Source organism: Salvelinus alpinus, chromosome 23, assembly GCF_045679555.1.
Source record: "Salvelinus alpinus chromosome 23, SLU_Salpinus.1, whole genome shotgun sequence".
In the NCBI taxonomy this organism is placed as follows: Eukaryota; Metazoa; Chordata; class Actinopteri; order Salmoniformes; family Salmonidae; genus Salvelinus; species Salvelinus alpinus.
Genome location: NC_092108.1, coordinates 18,135,920 through 18,160,829, shown reverse-complemented (window position 1 = coordinate 18,160,829; position 24,910 = coordinate 18,135,920). Strand labels below are relative to the sequence as shown.

Sequence of the window (24,910 nt, the reverse complement as noted above, 5' to 3'; positions counted from 1 at the left end):
TATTACCAGTTGTGAAATCCATAGACCAAGGCCTAATAAATGTATTTAAATTGATTGATTTCCTTATATGAACTGTAACCTAGTAAAATTGTTGAAATTGTTGCATGTATATTTTTGTTCAGTGTATATAGCTGCATCCATATTCTCAAAGCTAACAAAATACTCACATAATCTATACAGTATACATCCATACAACCACAGGGCATATAAACAAGGCCCTGGGGGACATTATACTATACAATCAAATGCAAAATGTCCGAAATTAGATGACAAAAACAACAGAGCTAGCAAGCTTGCAGTTGCTAGCTCGCGGTAAAAATTCGAATTAGCATAAGAAAGAGAAACTACATAATCGTTGCCAAGTGCGTCCACAACACATGAAGAGTAAGAAATATGTACTCACATTTCTGAAGGACACACACTGGCCTTGGCTAAAACAAAGAATGCTAACTAAACATAATCACAAGAGATGGCTGGAACTTATTGTGTACTTTTCTCTAGTTACTTCCTTTTCCTCAGAGCTGGAGATCGTCCAGCATGCTCTTAGGTGAACTTTAAGGATCCGTACAATGGGCCAGACCACGCTCGGAAGCTGGGGGTCCACCAACATAGCCACCATGTCTTCTTTGAGGTTGGCAGGGAAGGCATACCACTGCAGGTGGGCTTGCAGGCTGGGTAAGTAGTGCCTGATGTAGCTGGATCAGAAGTGATCCGTCAGGATCTGGCAGTGTCTCCATCAACGTCTGCTGACGAGCTCAGTCTCGAGGTACACCACTTGCGGCAGGGATCCGTCTGGCCGCCCCATCAACAGGAAGTTAGGGGTCACAGGGTCCAGGTCAGCAGTACTGCAGGACAGGTAGCCCAAGGGATTTCAATGAGGACAGTCCTGAGCACTTCTTCGGTCACTGACTGGGCACCCACGGTAGTGTAGAGGGCAGTCTTAACCTCTTCGGGCTAGGGGGCAGTATTTTCACGTCGGGATGAAAAGCGTGCCTTCTGGGCCTGACTGCTACTCAGGCCCAGAAGCTAGGATATGCATATAAATGGTAGATTGAGATAGAAAACACTCTAATGTTTCTAAAACTGTTTGAATAATGTCTGTGAGTATAACAGAACTGATATGGCAGGTGAAAACCTGAGAAAAATCCATCCATAAATAGTTTTTTGAGGTCACTCTCTTTTCAATGGTTTTTCTATGGAGATCTAGATTTCTGTGGCACTTGTTTGCAGTTCTTATCGCTTCCACTGGATGTCAACAGTCTTTAGAAATTGGTTGATGTTTTTCCTTTGAGAAATTAAGAAGAAGGGCTGTTCAGAACGAGGGTCGAGTCTAGTGTACTGTTGTGGTTGGGGCACTTTGTTTTTATACACTATTGAACGCAGTTAATCCCATCTTAAATTTTATCAATTATTTACGTAAAAAAATACCTAAAGTTGTATTAGGAAAGTTGTTTGAAATGTTTGGAACAAGTTTACAGGTAACTTATTAGATATTTTGTAGTCATGTTGCGCGAGTTGGAACCAGTGTTTTTCTGGATCAAACGCGCCAAATAAATGGACATTTTGGAGATATAACGACGGAATTTATCGAACAAAAGGACCGTTTGTGATGTTTATGGGACATAAACAAAAGAAGATCTTCAAAGGCAAGGCATGAATTATATCGTTATTTCTGCGTTTTGTGTCGCGCCTGGCGGGTTGAAATATGAATGTCATGTGTTTGTTTGGTGGGGAGCTATCCTCAGATAATCGCATGGTTTGCTTTCGCCGTAAAGCCTTTTTGAAATCTGACACGTTGGCTGGATTAACAACAAGTGTAGCTTTAATTTGGTGTATTGCATGTGGGATTTCATGAAAGTTTAATATTTATAGTAATTTAATTTGAATTTGGCGCTCTGCCATTTCACCGGATGTTGTCGAGGGGTTCCGCTAGCGGAACGTCTAGCCGTAACAATTAATGGCCATCAGAAAAGAATCTGCATCGATGTTGGTCAGGAGGTCCAAGTGCACAGCCCTCGTGGTGAGACACTTGAAAATGATCCCAATCTCTTCTCGACACACTGCCCCAGTTTGACCTGGAAGGGTCCGAAGTAGTCCATGCCCGTGGAGTGGAAAGCTAGCTTGAAAAGGCACAGTCACAGCTGGAAGGTCAGCCATCTCGGGGACAGCAGGTCTGGATTTCCATCGACGGCTCAACATAGTCTACCACCAACTCGGCTGAGCTCTCCGAACTCATCAAGCGCCAGAGACAATGTAAATAGGTGACTGCTGGACGGGACAGGCTTACCAGCTTTCAGGAGATGCAGCTTATTTGGGAAACTCTCTTGCTGCCCTGTGTAGTGCTTGCATAGTGACACCTCCTCAGGATGTCCGTTTGACTTAGCTGGTCACTCATCTGGACTTTGAAGGAAGAAAAGTGGTCCTTGGCTCCATCTGTTGGGCATCTTGTGATGCACAGAGGTCTGTAAAGTTCTTGAATCTCAGCCACCCTGGTGCCTATGAAAACTTTGAAGCTAGCAGGATTCTGACTGCAGCCACATCAGCATGGCTGTAGAATCTGTCCACAGGGTGGTCTGGTGATCTCAATGTAAGCTCTTTCTATAGCAGCTTGGCAAGCTGGGCTCCAATGACGGCTGCAAAAAGCTCTAGTCTTGGCATGTAATCTAGCCACTTAGGAGCAACTCTGGAACTGGCCATGAGGAAAGGCAGGTAGGTCTTGCCTTGACTATCCTCTGTTTTCAGTATGCAACGGAACTGTAGGCCTTCTCTGAAGAGTCGCAGAATACATGGACCTCTGGTGACACTCAATTGGTCGACATCTGCAGGTACATAGCACCTAGACAGGGTGAAGTGTGGCAGGATCTGGAGCTCTACTTCCCAATTGTTGCAAGCCTGGAGTAGATCTTGAGGGAGAAGAGGGTTCAAATCAAATCAAACTTTATTTGTCATATGTGCCTAATACAACATGTGTAGACCTTACCGTGAAATGCTTACTTACAAGAATGTGCAGTTCAAGAAAGAGTTAAGCAAATATTTACCAAATAAACTAAAGTAAAAAATAATAAAAAGTAACACAATAAAAAAAACTATAGCGAGGCAATATACAGGGTGTACCCGTACCGAGTCAATGTGCGGGGGTACAGGTTAGTCGAGGTAATTTGTACATGTAGGTAGGGGTGAAGTGACTATAATAGATAATAAACAGTGAGTATTGAACTATTTTGTTAATAGTTCAGCAGTCTTATGGCTTGGGGGTAGAAGCTGTTAAGGAGCCTTTTGGACGTAGACTTGGCGCTCCGGTACTGCTTGCCGTGCGGTAGCAGAGAAAACAGTCTGTGACTTGGGTGACTGGAGTTTTTGACAATTTTATGGGATTTCCTCTGACACCGCCTATTATACACTGCTCAAAAAAATAAAGGGAACACTAAAATAACACATCCTAGATCTGAATGAATGAAATATTGTTATTAAATACTTTTTTCTTTACATAGTTGAATGTGCTGACAACAAAATCACACAAAAATTATCAATGGAAATCAAATTTATCAACCCATGGAGGAGTGGAAAACCACACTACAGGCTGATCCAACTTTGATGTAATGTCCTTAAAACAAGTCAAAATGAGGCTCAGTAGTGTGTGTGGCCTCCACGTGCCTGTATGACCTCCCTACAACGCCTGGGCATGCTCCTGATGAGGTGGCGGATGGTCTCCTGAGGGATCTCCTCCCAGACCTGGACTAAAGCATCCGCCAACTTCTGGACAGTCTGTGGTGCAACGTGGCGTTGGTGGATGGAGCGAGACATGATGTCCCAGATGTGCTCAATTGGATTCAGGTCTGGGGAACGGGCGGGCCAGTCCATTGCATCAATGCCTTCCTCTTGCAGGAACTGCTGACACACTCCAGCCACATGAGGTCTAGCATTGTCTTGCATTAGGAGGAACCCAGGGCCAACCGCACCAGCATATGGTCTCACAAGGGGTCTGAGGCGAGCACATGGAGGGCTGTGCGGCCCCCCAAAGAAATGCCACCCCACACCTTGACTGACCCACCGCCAAACCGGTCATGCTGGAGGATGTTGCAGGCAGCAGAAAGTTCTCCACGGCGTCTCCAGACTCTGTCACGTCTGTCACATGTGCTCAGTGTGAACCTGCTTTCATCTGTGAAGAGCACAGGGCGCCAGTGGCGAATTTGCCAATCTTGGTGTTCTCTGGCAAATGCCAAACGTCCTGCACGGTGTTGGGCTGTAAGCACAACCCCCACCTGTGGACGTCGGGCCCTCATACCACCCTCATGGAGTCTGTTTCTGACCGTTTGAGCAGACACATGCACATTTGTGGCCTGCTGGAGGTCATTTTGCAGGGCTCTGGCAGTGCTCCTCCTGCTCCTCCTTGCACAAAGGCGGAGGTAGCGGTCCTGCTGCTGGGTTGTTGCCCTCCTACGGCCTCCTCCACGTCTCCTGATGTACTGGCATGTCTGCTGGTAGCGCCTCCAATCTCTGGACACTACGCTGACAGACACAGCAAACCTTCTTGCCACAGCATTGATGTGCCATCCTGGATGAGCTGCACTACCTGAGCCACTTGTGTGGGTTGTAGACTCCGTCTCATGCTACCACTAGAGTGAAAGCACCGCCAGCATTCAAAAGTGACCAAAACATCAGCCAGGAAGCATAGGAACTGAGAAGTGGTCTGTGGTCACCACCTGCAGAACCACTCCTTTATTGGGAGTGTCTTGCTAATTGCCTATAATTTCCACCTGTTGTCTATTCCATTTGCACAACAGCATGTGAAATTTATTGTCAATCAGTGTTGCTTCCTAAGTGGACAGTTTGATTTCACAGAAGTGTGATTGACTTGGAGTTACATTGTGTTGTTTAAGTGTTCCCTTTATTTTTTTGAGCAGTGTATATGTCCTGGATGGCAGGAAACTTGGCCCCAGTGATGTACTGGGCCGTACATACTACCCTCTTTAGCGCCTTACGGTCAGATGCCGAGCAGTTACCATACCAGGCGGTGATGCAACCGGTCAGGATGCTCACGATGGTGCAGCTGTGTAACTTTTTGAGGATCTGAGGACCCATGCCAAATCTTTCAGTCTCCTGAGAGCAAAAAGGTGTTGTCGTGCCCTCTTCACGACTGTGTTGGCGTGTTTGGACCATTATAGTTTGTTGGAGATGTGGATACCAAGGAACTTGAAACTCTCGACCAGCTCCAATACAGCCCCGTCGATGTTAATGGGGGCCTGTTCGGCTCTCCTTTTCCTGTAGTCCACGATCAGCTCCTTTGTCTTGCTCAGATTGAGGGAGAGGCTGCTTGAAACATGTAGGTATTACAGACTCGGTCAGGGAGAAATTGAAAATGTCAGTGAAGACACATGCCAGTTGGTCCGCGCATGCTTTGAGTACACGTCCTGGTAATCTGTCTGTCCCGTGGCCTTGTGAATATTGACCTGTTTAAAGGTCTTGCTCACATAGGCTACCCAGAGTGTTATCACACAGTCATCCAGAACAGCTGGTGCTCTCATGCATGCTTCTGTTTTGCTTGCTTCGAAGCGAGCATAAAAGGCATTTAGCTCATCTGGTAGGATCGCATCCCTGGGCAGCTCACGTCTGGTTTTCCCTTTGTAGTCCGTAATAGTTTTCAAGCCCTGCCACATCCAATGAGCATCAGAGCTGGTGTAGTAGGATTCAATCCAAATCCTGTATTGGCGCTTTGCTTGTTTGATGGTTCGTCGGAGGGCATAGTGGAATGCCTTATAAGCGTCCGGATTAGTATCCCGCTCCTTGAAAGCGGCAGCTCTAGCCTTTACCTCGATGCGGATGTTGCCTGTAATCCATGGCTTCTGGTTGGGATATGTACGTACGGTCACTGTGGGGACAACATCGTTGATGTACTTGTTGATGAAGCCGATGATTGAGGTGGTATACTCCTCAATGCCATTGGATGAATCCCGGAACATTTTCCAGTCTTTACTAGCAAAACAGTCCTGTAGCGTAGCATCCGCGTCATCTGACCACTTCCGTACTGAGTGAGTCACTGGTACTTCCTGCTTTGGTTTTTCTTGTAAGCAGGAATCAGAAGGATAGAATTATGGTCAGATTTGCCAAATGAAGGGTGGGGGAGAGCTTTGTATGCATATTTCTGTGTGGAGTAAAGGTGGTCTAGAGTTTATTTTCCTCTGGTTGTACATGCTGGTAGAAATCAGGTCAAACGGATTTAAGTTTGCCTGCATTAAAGTCCCCAGCCACTAGGAGCGCCGCTTTTGCCTCAGCCTGTCCTTATGCCTTTTGCTTGATGACTGGCCATCATAGTCTTGACACCAGGACTCGGACTATTAAAACTCTGAGAACTTGAGTAAGGACTGGACCTGTAGTGCGAACTTCTTGAAGGCAGCTGTATCTCCATGGTGTACATCGGGAGAGTACATGACACCAGCTATCTTCTTCAGGGTGACATGGTGTGGCTGTCCAAACTTCTCATTCAGGGCTGTCATGGTGTCTGAGTAAGGCGTGGGGGAGTTGAGGTAGGAATCTGCCAGTAGGCAGGCTTATTCTAGCATTAAGTGATCAACCAGGATCTGATATTTGAAGAGCTCATCCCCATCAGCTGGCAGGAGGTTCTCTAGCGCGATCTTCAGCCAATTGAACTCGGGTGTCGGTTGATGAAGTTAAGGATGGTTGGCCTTGGCGGTGGTGAGGGTTTGGCCTAGGTATCCATGGAACCTGACATGGTTGTCGAGCTGGTGGGTGCTCTGGTTGCCTTTGGCTGGCAGCTATTCGTGGCTCATAGGCTGCTGCATGAGTGTGAGCCCTATGAGGAAGAGACTGCTGGGTCGCTGCACCGACATAACGCTGTGAACGTGCAGCACTGTCCTGGTGAGTAGGTTGGCGATAGTCCCCGTCAGGGTGATACTGTATCTTGACTCTCTGGGGCACGGCGAAGGTGCAGCCTCTCTTGGAGGGTGGCCTGGAGTCTTGACTGCTAATGCTGGTCTGCTCTGTTTAGCAGCAGAAGAAATTGCCTGATCCCTTATGACTTTGAGCTCACTCATCATCTTGTCCAGGTCTGCTACTTGTTCTTTCTCTGGCTGCTCTGATTCTTCTTCTGTAGGCCATGGTGGTGGATCAGGCCACTCACCATCGTCGTGTTCTTCTTTGTCATTATCATACTCCTTGCTGAACTCTTCCTCTAGCTTTGGGGGGGGGGGGGGGGGGATGGACTGGAAGGACTGACTTGAGCCGTACAGCACGGCCAGATGGTTGTTGAGTAGACTTTGTTGGGGTGCAGCTGGCTGCAGTCGGGTCAAGGGGTGGCTGGAGATCGCTGACCTTTTCCAAAAACTTTAACTCTGTCAAGCTTGACGGATTCTCTCTGTACTACTAGTTGAGACATACTCCGATTTTCATTCTCTTTACGGATCTCTTCTCTCCTGTGTCCCCGGTAAGCGCTTTGCACACTCTTGGCATTCTCTCAACCAGCTTCACCTGGAATGCTTATCCAACAGTCTTGAAGGAGTTCCCACATATGCTGAGCACTTGTTGGCTGCTTTTCCTTCACTTTGTGGTCCAACTCATCCCAAACCATCTCAATTGGATTGAGGTTGGGTGATTGTGGAGGCCTGGTCATCTGATGCAGCACTCCATCACTCTCCTTCTTGGTCAAATAGCCCATACACAGCCAGGAGTTGTGTTTTGTGTCTGAACGTTGCACCATGCTGCAGATTACTATTACATTTGATAAGGGCGCTCCTCCCTCCCCGCTTTCACCTGAGGACATGACAGGCCTTTGCCAAGTTCAACCGGGGCCAGCCGTAAAATAACTTCCTCAGTGTCTTAGCTGCCTGCATCTCATGGGAAGTAGACTGTCAGCCTGAACAGCATGTAAACAAAACCAGATCAGAGTGTACCGTGCACCAGCTCTGGCATGACTGCGTTCATATGGTATGTGTAATAACACATTCATAGTCAATCACATCAAAAGGCGCTGGTGCAGAAACTCCAATAAATAGCAGCATGGCAGAATTGTAGCCTGACTCCAGACTCCATTGGCCTACTATCCAGGAGGCTAATCAAGCACCAATGTGCAGGTACCAGAGCTACAAGAGAGAAACAGAAACAACTCTTGCTGCAAAGAGTTCAAGTTTTTATTTCAGGATGTGGTACTGAGATACTGTCTGTCTGGCCATGCAATGTGTGTGAAAGTTGTTCCTGGCCCTGCATCTTCATTAATTGCGCGCGCACACACACACACACACACACACACACACACACACACACACACACACACACACACACACACACACACACACACACACACACACACACACACACACACACACACACACACACACACACACACACACACACACACACACAGAGAGAGAGAGATGTGGCAGTGTGGTTAAGAGGAGCTTTAGTGCTTTAGTATTTGATCAGTTTCAGCTCAAACCAATGTTAACACCCACTATCATGACTGTCTCTAGTTTAAACTCCAATAAGACAATACAGAGTTAAAAATTATTTAACTGATCTAGGTGACGTTTAGTTAAGCGGGAAAGAATGGAAGAAGAGCAATATAAAAGTAATGAGGATATGGTGATTTATGCCATGATTGAAAATGTTTATTGACAGGGAATCAGACAAACTCTTCACAAGATGTTGAGACCAATGACAGAGTCCTTATATTTGGGCTAAAAGAAACCTTTCAACATGCTGGTGTAGAATGAACCAACCAACCCACACCAGGATTCCATACTATTCTCCCAACATTACTCACACTCTTAGCCAACCATACAAAAGACTAAGAGCAGGGATCATAGACTTACACCAGTGATGGTATGGTTACCCTGGTGACAGTATGGTTTACACCAGTGATCCCCATTACCCCTGTGGTTACACCAGTGATCCCATTACCCCTATGGTTACACCAGTGATCTCCATTACCCCATGGTTACACTAGTGATCCCATTACCCCTATGGTTACACCAGTGATCCCCATTTCCCCATGGTTACACCAGTGATCTCCATTACACCATGGTTACACCAGTGATCTCCATTACCCCATGGTTACACCAGTGATCTCCATTACCCCATGGTTACACCAGTGATCTCCATTACCCCATGGTTACACCAGTGATCTCCATTACCCCATGGTTACACCAGTGATCTCCATTACCCCATGATTACACCAGTGATCTCCATTACACCATGGTTACACCAGTGATCTCCATTACCCCATGGTTACACCAGTGATCTCCATTACCCGTATGGTTACACCAGTGATATCCATTACCCCATGGTTACACCAGTGATCTCCATTACCCCATGGTTACACCAGTGATCTCCATTACCCCATGGTTACACCAGTGATCTCCATTACCCCATGGTTACACCAGTGATCCTCATTACCCCATGGTTACACCAGTGTTCCCCATTACCCCTATGGTTACACCAGTGTTCCCCATTACCCCTATGGTTACACCAGTGATCCCCATTTCCCCATGGTTACACCAGTGTTCCCCATTACCCGTATAGTTACACCAGTGATCTCCATTACAGCATGGTTACACCAGTGATCTCCATTACCCCATGGTTACACCAGTGATCCCCATTACCCGTATGGTTACACCAGTGATCTCCATTACAGCATGGTTACACCAGTGATCTCCATTACCCCATGGTTACACCAGTGATCCTCATTACCCCATGGTTACACCAGTGATCCCCATTACCCCTATGGTTACACCAGTGATCCCCATTTCCCCATGGTTACACCAGTGTTCCCCATTACCCCTATGGTTACACCAGTGATCCTCATTACCCCATGGTTACACCAGTGTTCCCCATTACCCCATGGTTACACCAGTGATCCTCATTACCCCATGGTTACACCAGTGTTCCCCATTACCCCTATGGTTACACCAGTAAGACACTTCAGTGACAGATAAGATATTACATGTACTGTACATCATTCAAGGTAGTGGAGGGTATTTTCATGATCAGAGAGAAGCCTTCTTATTTAGAGCTTAAGTACTTTGGTCATTATTACATGTTTGAAAAAGAGGACACCTGGGGTGAGTTTGAGGTCCCACAGGGGGACCAGTACGATGACTGAATGGCTAAAATGTAAAAGTGCATTTGTTATGTTAGACTCTGCAAAACCTTCATAGAGTACAATTATACAGCAAATAGCTGCTAAAAGTAAGATAATTTAATATCAGGACCAAACCCTGTGGTAAAAACAGTGCATGCAAAGAGTGAATTACATAGTTCTATAGCCATACTAATACAGACAAACATCTACCACCAACACCACAGGCCAGATGAAACCCAGAGAGGAGAAGAATGGGGGGAAACTCGGAGGAGAGATATCCAGGCTGGGAAATAGAGGATATGTTGTCGTTCCATGCTGGAGCCAAGTGTAAGTAAACTATCTTTATATTGGTCTTTGGGCTCTCAGTTGGTGCTTCCGTTAAACAGGTATTTGACCCACCTCTGCAATTCTTCGACCAATCTCTTCTGAGCTTTCTCCTGGCTGGCCTGCCAATCTTCGGAGAGACAGAGAGAACAGCCAATCAGAAAACAACCTGACTGTGTGTGTGTGTGCATTTGTGTGTGTATGTGAGTTTCAGAGGCCTACCTAGGAGCAGAGTAGAGGGTTGGAGAAGGTGACTTTGGTCCCAGAAGTGTTGTCCTCAAACCCAGGTTTCTCCAGACCTCTCTTCACAAATCACTCATCTAGAACTTTTCCTCACTGAGGTACCACTGCTGGAGTCTGTGGAGGGTTCACAATACTGTATTGTAAGTGTGTGTTTGTGTTTGTGAAGTGGACATTATGTGTGTGTGTCAGTATTAAACAAGGTGAACCTTGTGCGACTGAGCTATCTCCGGCCCTAATAACAGTTTGTGTGTGTGTGTGGTACTGACCCATCTCGTCCTCCCCCAGTAGGCCCAGTAAGCGCTGGCTGATTTTGGCTCTAATGGTTTTCTTATTCCCCTGACCTCGAGTCTGCATACTATACCTGTCAATCACATCAGCTTTAAGGAACATCTCTGACACCTTAAAATAATAGTTAATTTAAAATACAGCACAAGTTAAGTGGTTTAAAAAAAAATGTAAACCACTTAAGGGGATGGATTATACCTTTAACTTTAATTGACATATAGAAATGAGAGTTCTATAAATCAGTCTTTACCCAGAAAACCTCAGCTGGATGGAGCTTCTGTACCGAGTTCCTGTAAGGACGAGGAGAGGAGAGAAGGATCAGATGACCAAAATGCAGCGTTGTAATTAGACATGATATTTATTAAACAAGGACGAAAACGAACACAAAAATATACTTGAAGAATTTACAAAACAACAAACGACGTAGACTGACCTGAACATAAGAACTTACATAAAACCGAAGAACGCATGAAACAGGAACAGACTACAACAAACGAACGAAAACACGAAACAGTCCCGTGTGGTGCATACAGACACAGACACAGGAAACAACCACCCACCACAAACAATGTGAAACCACCTACCTTAATATGATTCTCAATCAGAGGAGATGAAAACCACCTGCCTCTAATTGAGAACCATATCAGGTCACCCCTAAACCAACATAGAAACACATAACATAGAATGCCCACCCACACTCACGCCCTGACCGACTAACACATACAAAAACAACAGAAAACAGGTCAGGAACGTGACAGGCAAGCCCCATCCAACAGAATCTGGAGCCAATGCACCGCCTCCTCAGTGCTGCCGGTTGGGGCCACAGGACCACAGTTGCCAATAAAAGGAGCCAGTTGAGACAGCGCCCTCTGGCATGCCGACTGACGGGCTGCAGCCTCACTGGAACCTGTCAATCAAATCTGCCTGGGGAGACAAGAGAGAGGAGAAGGGGAGAAACAGGGGGAGAGAGAGGTAGGGATGGAGAGAAAGGAGAGAATAGAAAGGGAGAAAGAGGGGGAGAGAGAGGGAGGGATAGGGAGGAAGGAGAGAGGAGGAGGGGAGAAAAGGTGGAGATAGAGGGAGGGATGGGGAGAAAGGAGACAGGAGGGGAGAAAAGGGGGAGCGAAGTGAAAGAGGACGCTGAAATCGATGTTATGTTGTCTGTTTTGACTGAAAGTCCAAGTGTAGTGTAACTAGTCACTGAGTAGTTTTTAAAATGTGAAATAATGATTTGTGGCTCAGCTCATCTGTATTTATGAGAAGCTTTATACATACAGTACCAGTCAAAAGTTTGGACACACCTACTCATTCAAGGGTTTTTCTTTACTTTGACAATTTTTTTACATTTTAGAATAATAGTGAAGATATCAAAACTATGAAATAACACGTATGGAATTTTTTATCAAAAAAGTGTTTAACAAATCTAAATATATTTTATATTTGAGATTCTTCAAAGTAGCCACCCTTTGCCTTGATGACAGCTTTGCACACTCTTGGGAGGCCCAGACCCCCCCCCCCCCCGTCTGTGACGTCATAACCAGGGGTTGTCCAGAGGTGGGGTCTGGGCCTCCAACAGCTCTTTAAGGGCGCTTACGTAGTTTGCTCCCACCACTTCCTTACTGCCGAGGACCGCGGACAGTCGCTGGAGGGCCACTTTAGCTGCCTCCTGCTGCACCGGTTTCTTTTTTCTGGAACCCTCTGGAGTCAACCAGTCAAACAGTCATATTTTAAACATTATACAATACCTATAGTATATATCTATATACATGACATACACACAGTATATTTACATGCAATACACCATAAAACATAACATTGTAAAGTATCCATTTGGCCTACTAAATGTGGCATTACCTGGGGCATAGAAGGTGATTGGTCCAGTGAATCGGAGGGCGCAGTGGTAGCTCCTCCGCTCTGCATCAGATTGGAGGGCCTCCTCTGGGGGTGGGACATCCCGCATATGACAGTGCTCCAGGACCACATCCTTATAGGGTGAAGCTGAGGTACAAAAGAAGAAAAGAGTTTCCATGACAACAAGCATTTTGATGGACATGGGAGGAAACAGTAAAGGTAGAGATTACTGTACTGTAGGGCTCTTTAACCTGATTCTGGTAGATCCAACAGGAGAACTAGTTTCTTGGAGGCAGACTCAACAGCCTCTGTCTACCCAGAATGCCTCTCTCCAGAGGTGACGTCAGTTTTGAGGACCACAGTGACACTACCAAAGAACATGGAACCTGAAGACAGAGTCACATAGTAGAGAGGAACCAATCAGACACCAATAGCAGCTTAATGACTATTAGTTGTTTGAGAAACATGCTAATATGATGACATTATCTTATAACAGATACAATACTATAAATTGGATTGGCTGAGGAATACAGTACCTGTGCATGAGAGGCTATGTGGTTCGTCCGTCTGGCTACTGGATGCCTCTCCCTCCTCTGTGTCATTGGCTAGCTCACTCAGATTAGCGCTGTCATTGGCTAGCTGGCTCAGGTGCTGCAGGGCCAGTTTAGCTACTTCCTGGAGCGCGGTCTTCAAATTTCCGCACACCTGAGTACCTTCAAACATCAGACCTCTCACCTTCACACGACCCCTGTAACCTGGACATGCCCAATTTGAGAAAAGTCAGATGGTCAGTCTTTGGAGAGACACAGCTGCATGCATCTCCAACGTTTTCACATAATAATAATAATAATAATAACAATGGAGATTTATTTCCAATTAACGAGTTTTGATAGAGCTGTTTAATTATATTATAAAGATAACACACATGATATAATAAAAGAACCCAGCATAAGATATCTGCTTATAACAGCACAGATTTGGATAAGAGCCAATAGTTTCTCCTGACTATGGCTAGGGTTAAGGTTCTGACCTACCGAGTCTTCTGAGAAGACGGGCGGAGGCCAGCCCTGCCTCTTGGCCTCTTCATACAGATGGTTCTTATATTTGAGGCCTTCAGTAGCGAACTCAGGATCTGGAAAACACACAACACACAGCTGCATGGGAAGGGCTGGATCCCTCAGTAACTCTCTCTTCAGTCAGTCAGTCAGTCAGACTCTCTCTGACTCTCTCTCTCTCTCTCTCTCTGTCTCTCTCTCTCTCTCTCTCTCTCTCTCTCTCTCTCTCTCTCTCTCTCTCTCTCTCTCTCTCTCTCTCTCTCTCTCTGTCTCTCTCTCTGGAAAACCAATTCCCTGAGTGGTGTTGGATCCATCTCTCTCTCTATGTTCCTCTCCCTCTCTCACCGTGTGTGTGTGTGTATTCCTCTCCAGTGTGTCCACTCTGTCGTTGAGTAAGTCCACTTTTTTCTTGCACCTCTCTCAGTCTCTCCCACTGTGGTCCCACACACCTGTTCGATCTCCTCTGCCAGCTCCCTCAATTCGGGGGAGTGTGTTTACAGAGCCTGGCCAAGGTCTTTGATTTGCCCCTGGTACAACTCTAAATCCTTCCTCTCCACCCGGAAGTCAGCCGAGTGCATCACCTTGTTCCTCGCGTTGGTCACCTGCGCACACACACATGCAAGAACACACATGTAAGCATGCTCATGTGTGAGTGTGTGTATGTGTGTATGCATGCATGCATGTGAGAATGTTTACCGGTGTGAAAAGTTGGGGTTTGGCAAATTTGCAAAAGTGGAGGCAATGGGACATTAGGTTGACGAATGCAGAGATGTCAAACTCCTCCACTCTGGTGTGCTTCCCGTTTCCACCGCTCATGTGGACCTGTACAAACACACAAAACACACACAGACACACACACTACAATAACGTACCAACTACCAACAGCAGGATCATTACAATATGTAAAACACATGATATGTACAGCCAGACCATTACTCGTTGCTTTACCTTGGGCACCTCCCATTTCCTTGTAGGCCACAGGTACGGGTTGGTGTTATTCCAGTACACCTGTCCGCCTTTATGGTTAGCCAAGATCGCAACTCTCCATTGCTCACACACTTCTTCTTTACACACTTTATGAACCTAGATTAACAGTTTTGTTATTTATTTAGGGTTGTAATCATTCTAAAAGTGAACTTTTAAGAAATAAAAGGAAATTGCACCAGGAAGTGTGTATTATTGTTAGGTTTGGAAGTGTCAGGTTTTTGATATGTCTTCTGTGAGGTAAAAGTGACAGCAAGTAACAAGCATGCAGTGAGATCCAGGCTACAGTGAGCCAATGGTTATTACTTTTCTTTGAGATCATATTACATTGTAACTCCGTCAGATGTCATTTTTAATCACCTGGTTAGACATTGGGTTCTCCATAGCTCCATTTAATTTAATGTTTACGTTTTTTCGGAGTTCACGGTGTTAAATCTCGATTTCGTTTTCCAGGAAACCTCCAAGTCGCATTTTAAGACAATTCAGAACCCATGGTCGTTTTAATCCAGTTTTTATACCCGTCATCCTGAAACCGTCTGAGCGAATCCATAGTGAAACAAATGTCGTGGATAATAATGAAACTTTCTAGTTTCCAATTCTGCAGTACCATCAGATACGATCAGTATCCCTCAGCTGCCAACGGCGCCTGTTCTCCGGCCTGTGGACTGCTACTGCAGCACTGTCAGGAACTGTTCTGTAAGCGCATGAGCCCGTATTCAACCAAGGTCCGTGCTATGCGGGATCCTTGGGACCTTACATACCCCACTGTAGTTGACGTTATAAGTGTTTAACGTGAGGGAAAAGCAGGGGCACAACTTTGATTTTAGAAGTGGCGGGTACATAACTTGGCGGGGGTCTGTGGGGTCCTCCCATTATGGGGGGCATCTAAAGCACATTTTCTGCATGTATACACAATCAAATATGACCCATGGCCCTTCTAACCGTCTGTATTTAGAAGAACAAAAAGTCAGCAAAAATGCCCACAGTCATCAAGCTAGGTTATCGATTATTAAATATGTTAAGTTATTGATAAGACTGAACTAGATCAAAGATAATTCAATAATCAATATTGTGTTGCACCTTTAACCAATACCATAACAAATGAACAACTCTTACAAATAAAGTACAAAGGCTTAACTTTTGATTGTCTTTATTAAGACATCCTATATCAAACTTCAGCCAGAACACCCAGCCAGCCCGAGCCGCTTGCATGCCCACCACCCACCAGTCTAGTCAATAACTGGCAAGTGTCTTCACTGACATTTTCAAGCTGTCCCTGGCTGAGTCTGTATTACCTACATGTTTCAAGCAGACCGCCATAGTCCCTGTGCCCAAGAACACCATGGTAACTTGCCTAAATGACTACTGACTCGTAGCACTCACATCTGTAGCCATGAAGTGCTTTGAAAGGCTGGTCATGGCTGGGTGATTTTTGCCCCCTAAACAGAGCTTTAACATGGGGCATCTGACCCTAAAACAGGGTTTCCCAACCCTCTCCACCGGCCCCCCCAGAAGTTTAAAACAAACCTGTGAAACATCTGGAGAGGCCCGAGGAGAGGTTTGGGAAACCCTGCCCTAAGGGAACACCAAGGGAGATGCCAAGAGCGAGATCTCCCCCGGGGGATTTCTTAACAGACTTCAAGGCTAGGATCAACTACTTCCTCGGTTCAGAAAACACAACCTGTGCTTCTCTACCACAAATCCCTCACGCCTAAACAGGACATGCTTTTGACACTCATACACAATCCTACCTCTGCTCATCAGAGTAGCAAATGGTAGGATGGGGTATTGACCTGAGATAGGCTTGAAGCCAGGAAATCAACCCTAAGGAAATCAAACTACATACAACAACCCCAAGAGAGTAAGGGCCTCAGCAAGGCTAGTGTCGTTCAACTTGTCAGGCAGCATGACTACCTTGCTAGGAAATGTCTAAGTAGTACTAAATGCAATTCCAATATACTGACCAATTTTAGCTGGCTCACTGGCTTTCATTTTAATGAGGGATTAAATACAAAGTGGTGCTATAAAACTTTCAAAACCTCAGACCAATTGACTGTAATTTAAGCCTCTGTCTTAAAGGCAATAACTTTTAGGTTGCATGTATTGAAATAAGATTAAAAATGTTATATTACTCACCAAAATAAGAGGAACCACAGCTAAAGTACATTAAAACCACATAGTAATTTAATGACATATATATCCAGTATAATGACATATAGTATATCATCATTTTCTGACATATATCTGTCATAGTGGATTCTAATTTCTTCACCCCAAAAACACAGTTATACTATTGCCTTTAAGTTGCATTGATTAATACATATAAATGGTTTATTGAATAGTTCCCAGTAGCAATACCCATCTTCCTGCAGTACCCATGTTCCTGCACTTATCCCCACAAAATACAGGTACAGTACGCTAGAATGCTAAACCAAAGCCATGCCAACCATAACATGTTTTAATATAGCCAAGCTATTCTTTTCATGAATTCTGTAATGTTTTTCAATCTCCACAAGACTCCCTGATGCAGGACCTACAGGAGCTGTTGGGGAGTTTCAAGGGGCCAGATTGTCATGTAACCCCAAAGGTGACTTGGGCACAGAGGCAGGCCTTGTTTGCACAAAAGTGGGGGGAAAAGAGAGAGTCAATGGTGGACAGCATGCTCTCTGCTGAAGGTACTGTGTTGGGCCACTGTCAATATTGCAACAGTGAGGATGTGGTTGTGTGGTGCAGAGATCGTCTGCCCAGGCATCTTCTCACGTGACATAGCCACCCATAGCACCAAGGTTTTGCACAAAAGGGAGTCATTTTAGTCATGCTGCACAATTTAATGCATCAGTATTTACAGTCCAAATATACAGAACAATTTATTTGGGATCTTTTGGTGTCACATTTTGGTTTGTAGTTTGTCTTTTGCACATGGCTGTACCACAACTGAGTGGTTGCCCCCCCAGCGCCCAGACAGTGACGAGTGGCAAGCAGGTCATCCTGATTGGAATAAATGGTAAGCGTATGGTTTTTAAGGACTACTTATATTCCCATGTTTTTAAAGAATGTAATTAATTACTTCCTGATAGTTACTCCTGACTCAGGGCGCTACAACCTGTCCCTTCCTGTTCTGAACTGCTCCGGGTGTCTGAGACATTGGACAGTTTGTAACGGCAGATTTCCTCCTCTTCGTCTGAGGGGCAGCTCCGGACTGAGGGGCAGCTCCGGACTGAGGGGCAGCTCCGGACTGAGGGGCAGCTCCGGACTGAGGGGCAGCTCCGGACTGAGGGGCAGCTCCGGACTGAGTGGCAGCTCCGGACTGAAGAGCAGCTCCGGACTGAAGAGCAGCTCCGGACTGAAGAGCAGCTCCGGACTGAAGAGCAGCTCCGGACTGAGTGGCAGCTCCGGACTGAAGAGCAGCTCCGGACTGAAGAGCAGCTCCGGACTGAAGAGCAAATCCGGCATCGCCGGCGTGACAGGCGGCTCTGGCAGCTCCTGGCTGACTGACGACTCTGGCAGGTCCTGGCTGACTGACGGCTCTGGCAGGTCCTGGCTGGCTGGCGGCTCTGGCAGCTCCTGGCTGGCTGGCGGCTCTGGCAGGTCCTGGCTGACTGACGACTCTTGCAGGTCCTGGTTGGCTGGCGGCTCTGGCAGCTCCTGGCTGGCTGGCAGCTCCTGGCTGGCTGGCAGCTCCTGGCTGGCTGGCTCTGGCAGCACCTGGCTGGCTGGCTCTGGCAGCTCCTGGCTGGCTGGCTCTGGCAGCTCCTGGCTGGCTGGCTCTGGCAGCTCCTGTCTGGCGGACGGCTCTGGCTGCTCCTGTCTGGCGGACGGCTCTGGCTGCTCCTGTCTGGCGGACGGCTCTAGCGGCTCGGGACAGACGGGCAGCTCTGACGGCTCGGGACAGACGGACAGCTCTGACGGCTCGGGACAGACGGGCAGCTCTGACGGCTGGGGACAGACGGACAGCTCTGACGGCTCGGGACAGACGGGCATCTCAGACAGCGCTGGGCAGGCAGGCAGTTCAGACAGCGCTGGGCAGGCAGGCAGTTCAGACAGCGCTGGGCAGGCAGGCAGTTCAGACAGCGCTGGGCAGGCAGGCAGTTCAGACAGCGCTGGGCAGGCAGGCAGTTCAGACAGCGCTGGGCAGGCAGGCAGTTCAGACAGCGCTGGGCAGGCAGGCAGTTCAGACAGCGCTGGACAGGCAGGTACACCTGTAGGGAGGAGACGGAGAGACAGCCTGGTGCGGGGGGCTGCCACCGGAGGACTGGTACGTGGAGGTGGCACCGGATATACCGGACCGTGAAGGAGTACACGCGCTCTTGAGCACCGAGCCTGCCCAACCTTACCAGGTTGAATGGTCCCCGTAGCCCTGCCAGTGCGGCGAGGTGGAATAGCCCGCACTGGGCTATGCTGGCGAACCGGGGACACCATTTGTAAGTCTGGTGCCATGTACGCCGGCCCGAGGAGACGCACTGGAGACCAGATGCGTTGGGCCGGCTTCATGACACCCGGCTCGATGCTCCACCTAGCCCTACCAGTGCGGCGAGGTGGAATAGCCCGCACTGGGCTAAGCACGCGTACTGGGGACACCGTGCGCTCCACCGCATAACACGGTGTCTGACCAGTACGACGCCCTCTCACTCCACGGTAAGCACGGGGAGTTGGCTCAGGTCTCCTACCCGGCTTTGCCACACTCCGCGTGTGCCCCCTCCCTAGAAATTTTTGGGTCTGACTCTCGGGCTCCCAACCGCGTCGCCGCGCTGCGGCCCAGGGTCCCTTGCCGTCCAGGATCTCCTCCCAAGTCCAGGAGTCCTGTGTCTGTTTCTGCTGCTGCTGTCGCTGCCCTTTTCCACTCCGCTTGGTCCTTTGGTGGTGGGTGTTTCTGTAACGATAGTCATTTTCTTCCTCCTCCTCGGACGAGGAGAGGCGAGACGGATCGGACCAATACGCAGAGTGGTTAGTTTCCATAGTGATTTAATATATAACAAAACAATATGCGATACAAAATAACTACCGTGACAGTCCAGTGTGGCGAAACACTGACACAAGAACAAACACCCCGGCTGCCTAAGTATGATTCTCAATCAGGGACAACGATTGACAGCTGCCTCTGATTGAGAATCATACCAGGCCGAACACACAAAATCCCAACAAAAAAATCACACATCGACAACCCACCCAACTCACGCCCTGACCATACTAAATAAATACAAAAACAAGGGAAAACAGGTCAGGAACGTGACACAGATCTTCATTGTAAAGGGTTTAAACACTGTTTCCCATGCTTGTTCAATGAACCATAAACAATTAATGAACATGCACCTGTGGAACGGTCGTTAAGACACGAACAGCTTGCAGACGGTAGGCAATTTAGGTCACAGTTATGAAAACTTAGGACACTGAAGAGGCCTTACTACTGACTCTGGAAAAACACCAAAAGCAAGATGCCCAGAATCCCTGCTCATTTGCGTGAACGTGCCTTATGGATGCTGCAAGGAGGCATGAGGACTGCAGATGTGGCAAGGGCAATAAATTGCTACTATGAGACGCCTAAGACAGCGCTACAGGGAGACAGGACGGACAGCTGATCGTCCTCGCAGTGGCAGACTATGTGTAACAACACCTGCACAGGATCGGTACATCCGAACATCACACCTGCGGGACAGGTACGGGATGGCAACTACAACTGCCCGAGTTACACCAGGAACGCATAATCCCTCCATCAGTGCTCAGACTGTCCGCAATAGGCTGAGAGAGGCTGGACTGAGGGCTTGTAGGCCTGTTGTAAGGCAGGTCCTCACCAGACATTACCGGCAACAACATCGCCTATGGGCACAAACCCACCGTCGCTGGACCAGACAGGACTGGCTAAAAGTGCTCTTCACTGACGAGTCACGGTTTTGTCTCACCAGGGGTGATGGTCGGATTCACATTTATCGTCGAAGGAATGAGCGTTACACCGAGGCCTGTACTCTGGAGCGCGATCGATTTGGAGGTGGAGGGTCCGTAATGGTCTGGGGCGGTGTGTCACAGCATCATCAGACTGAGCTTGTTGTCATTGCAGGCAATCTCAATGCTATGCGTTACAGGGAAGACATCCTCCTCCCTCATGTGGTACCCTTTCTGCAGGCTCACCTTGACATGACCCTCCAGCATGACAATGCCACCAGTCATACTGCTCGTTCTGTGCGTGATTTCCTGCAAGACAGGAATGTCAGTGTTCTGCCATGGCCAGCGAAGAGCCCGGATCTCAATCCCATTGAGCACGTCTGGGACCTGTTGGATCGGAGGGTGAGGGCTAGGGCCATTCCCCCCAGAAATGCAGGTGCCTTGGTGGAAGAGTGAGATAACATCTCACAGCAAGAACTGCCAAATCTGATGCAGTCCATGAGGAGGAGATGCACTGCAGTACTTAATGCAGCCACACAAGATACTGACTGTTACTTTTGATTTTGACCCCACCTTTGTTCAGCGACACATTATTCACAATTCTGTGGAACTTGTTCAGTCTCAGTTGTTGAATCTTGTGATGTTCATACAAATTTACACATGTTAAGTTTGTTGAAAATAAAAGCAGTTATCAGTTAGAGGACGTTTCTTTTTTTGCTGAGTTTATGCTGTTAGGCAGAAACACATTATGTTCCTCTCACTGATATTGTCATGGCCTGCCTAAGTCTAGGACCTTCATGGGCGTGGAAGTGTGTGTGTGTGTGTGTGTGTGTGTGTGTGTGTGTGTGTGTGTGTGTGTGTGTGTGTGTGTGTGTGTGTGTGTGTGTGTGTGTGTGTGTGTGTGTGTGTGTGTGTGTGTGTGTGTGTGTGTGTGTGTGTGTGTGTGTGTGTGTGTGTGTGTGTGTGTGTGTGTATGGGATAGGACTGTAGTCAGATGGTCTTTGGGGTGGGCCCCTATGGCCCCCCTCCCAGCAGTGTCTTCTCTCTTCAACTGTTGGCCTTATCTTGAGTTGAGTTCCACATCCCTCATTGTCCTAGTTCCACAGAAACTGGCCTTCCTTATCAGGAACTGAAACTAGATTGCATCCTTCCTTAGAAATATTAATATTCAGCAACAACATGCTTGAACAGAATATGAACTTTCTGCACTTCCCCTTGTCTCACTCAGTAACTTTCCATACACCAAGTTCCTATTAACACTTTACTGACCCCTAACATGTACATTTCTTATACATGTAAAGTAATCAGTACATAATATGATGACAGGAATAAGTGTATTTCAAGCCAGAATCCAACAGGTAGAAAAGTTAATGTTTCTCTGTCTTTCAACTTTATAATTGCATTGATGTCAGTGGAGTCATGTTTGTCATGCCCTGCGTTTGACAGCCACACTTCAGGATAGTCAGACAGGGCAAACAGGAAAGACAGGGAAAACAGGGGAAACAGGGAAAATGGGGCAGACAGGGCTTTACCTCAGTGTGAAACAGAGGAAATACTAGATTGATTCTATACATCGTTTGACATGTTTCTCCGGACTGTAACGGAACTTCTTGACTTTGTCTGCTCGCGCGTCATGAATTTGGATTACTGAGCTAAACGCGCGAACAAAAAGGAGGTATTCGGACATAAATTATGGACTTTATCGAATAAATCAAACATTTGTGGAACTGGGATTCCTGGGAGTGCATTCTGATAAAGATCATCAAAGGTAAGTGAATATTTATAATACTATTTCTGACTTTGTTGACTCCACAACATGGCGGATATCTGTATGGCTTGATTTGTTGTCTGATCGCTGTACTCAGATTATTGCATAGTGTGCTTTTTCGGTAAAGCTTTTTTGAAATCTGACACAGCAATTGCATTAAGGAGAAGTGTATCTATAATTCCATGCATAATAGTTGTATCTTTTATCAATGTTTATTATGAGTATTTCTGTAAATTGATGTGGCTCTTTGCAAAATTACCGGATGTTTTGGAACTACTGAACGTAACGCGCCAATGTAAACTCCGATTTTTGGATATAAATATGAACTTTATCGAACAAAACATACATGTATTGTGTAACATGAAGTCCTATGAGTGTCATCTGATGAAGATCATCAAAGGTTAGTGATTAATTTTCTTTCTATTTCTGCTTTTTGTGACTCCTCTCTTTGCCTGGAAAAATGGCTGTATTTTTCTGTGACTAGGTGCTGACCTAACATAATCGTTTGATGTGCTTTCGTCGTAAAGCCTTTTTGAAATCGGACACTGTGGTGGGATTAACAACAAGTTTATATTTAAAATGGTGTAAAATAGGAATTTTAATTATGAGATTTCTGTTGTTTTGAATTTGGCGCCCTGCACTTTCACTGGCTGTTGTCATATCGATCCCGTTAACGGGATCCCAGCCATAAGAAACTGAGAAATTATATGACCATAAACAGCAGATTATCTTATGAGCCACAACTCTGCATGCCTTGTATAATGTTATAACTGCATGACAACAAATGCTTTAGAAATGAGTTGCTTGCTTTGTACTCTCTTTGTTTATAGTCATGTAATATATCTGAATTTACAGTCTGTCTAAACACCCCTTTTTATTCAGACGGTAACAAGAGGAGGTATCAGATTCTGAGAAATTGTAGAGGACAAGGCAGCCTTGACAGCTGACATTGTTCAACTTCACAAGCAGCAGGCAGAGTTTAGGCTCCCCACAGTGGCTGCTCAATACTGACAACTTTGTGGCCATGGGAGAGACTTGGCACCAGTAAGTATATGATTGCAGAAGGTATCTATTGTGATTTCACTTTTACCTTCAGCGTAGGCTGCAATCATTCTGTTATATACCTCTGTGAGGCAACAGCCATTTTGTCATCCAAAAGGCAATCTGGGCAGACTGATGTTGGTGGACAGACTGCAGGAGGAAGAGAGGATCCTGGTGCAGGAGATGAAGAAGCACTGGGGGAGCCTACAAAGAGCAGCAGGAACTCTAGAGGCACTGTCCCTACAGCTGCAATATCAGAGTAAGTTGAGGTTTACACTATTTTTGGAATTAACTTTTTGTCTTCATTTGCAAATACCCTCCACACTATTGTGGAATTGTAAATAATTTGCTGTTTTACATATGACTTTTAGGCAATGCAGTGGAGATGTCGGAGGGAGGGAGGAATGGCCTTCTCTGCCTCCTGAAGAGAAGATTGAATGAACTGACACAAGACACCAGGAACACCTACCACAAGCTGATTCTGGGAGAAAGGGCTATTTTTGATGACTCTGATGTAGATTAAAACTCAGATGAAGATAGAAGTCCTATTGCTGAGAGCTCAGATGACAACTGCTATGCTTTCTGAAATCATACACCACCCCTACCTCTTTCTCTCTGTCTCGCTCTCTCCCGCAGGAGGGAGAAAGCAGCCACCACCTCCCTCGGGAGCAGCCTGGTCTTCCGACGTTGACCCCTGACCCCTCACCTTCTGAACCCATCCAGGGGAATGTCATTTGCCTGATGATGTGCTAGTGGAGAAGGAATGTGTCATTTCAGTGCATTTGTTGCCATAGTCCCTCACCTCCTCGACTCCGTTTCTTCCGGTCCTAGAGGATGGCGACATCATTAGCAACTCAGAATGTTGGTTGAGGACCTCTTTACTGAGGAATGTGGTTGTTCTTCATGATTGTTTTATATAAAATATATTGGAGTATTTTCTATGCAGCTGTGATTGTGATTTTTGTGTAATTGTGAGTTGCAAAAGAGTCCTTGGTCTCAATGTGACTGTAAAAATAAATAAATAAATAAATAAAAGCATTAACCACTAACAGCTCTCTGTGTGTTTCAATCGATTACATAGTATGAATGAATTCCTTTGAAGTAATAAAAAGTGTTGGTGCAGCATGCTGTAAGTCATTGCTGCCCCTTGCAACATTGTAAGTACAACATCACGTTTCTAAAGTGTCACTTTCCAAATCTAACAGCCTATCACTCGCTTTTATGTTTGACTTTAAATCAGTTAACAGTGTATCAATGAAAATCTGATATTGAGTGGAATGTACTGTTGCCCAACCCATATATTTCAGCAGTGCATTGTATCCTACACCATAATTTCAAATGGTAGGACATATGGGCTCTTTCCATTTGTCCTATTGAAACTTACTGGCT

The 24,910-nt window shown here is 46.4% G+C and overlaps 1 long non-coding RNA gene across 3 annotated transcripts; it reads left to right on the top strand.

Annotated features, from left to right (window-relative positions):
- The first annotated feature begins 21,834 nt into the window (after positions 1-21,834).
- On the top strand, positions 21,835-24,570 carry LOC139550385 (uncharacterized). 3 transcript variants are annotated; one of them, XR_011670020.1, is made up of 4 exons: positions 21,835-22,070; positions 23,363-23,524; positions 23,640-23,780; positions 23,893-24,570. It is a non-coding gene; the product is annotated as an uncharacterized lncRNA (long non-coding RNA). The 3 variants fall into 3 exon arrangements; XR_011670019.1 differs by lacking the exon at positions 21,835-22,070 and adding an exon at positions 22,092-22,480; XR_011670018.1 differs by lacking the exon at positions 21,835-22,070 and having other exon boundaries at positions 22,095-23,524.
- Positions 24,571-24,910: the final 340 nt, after the last annotated feature.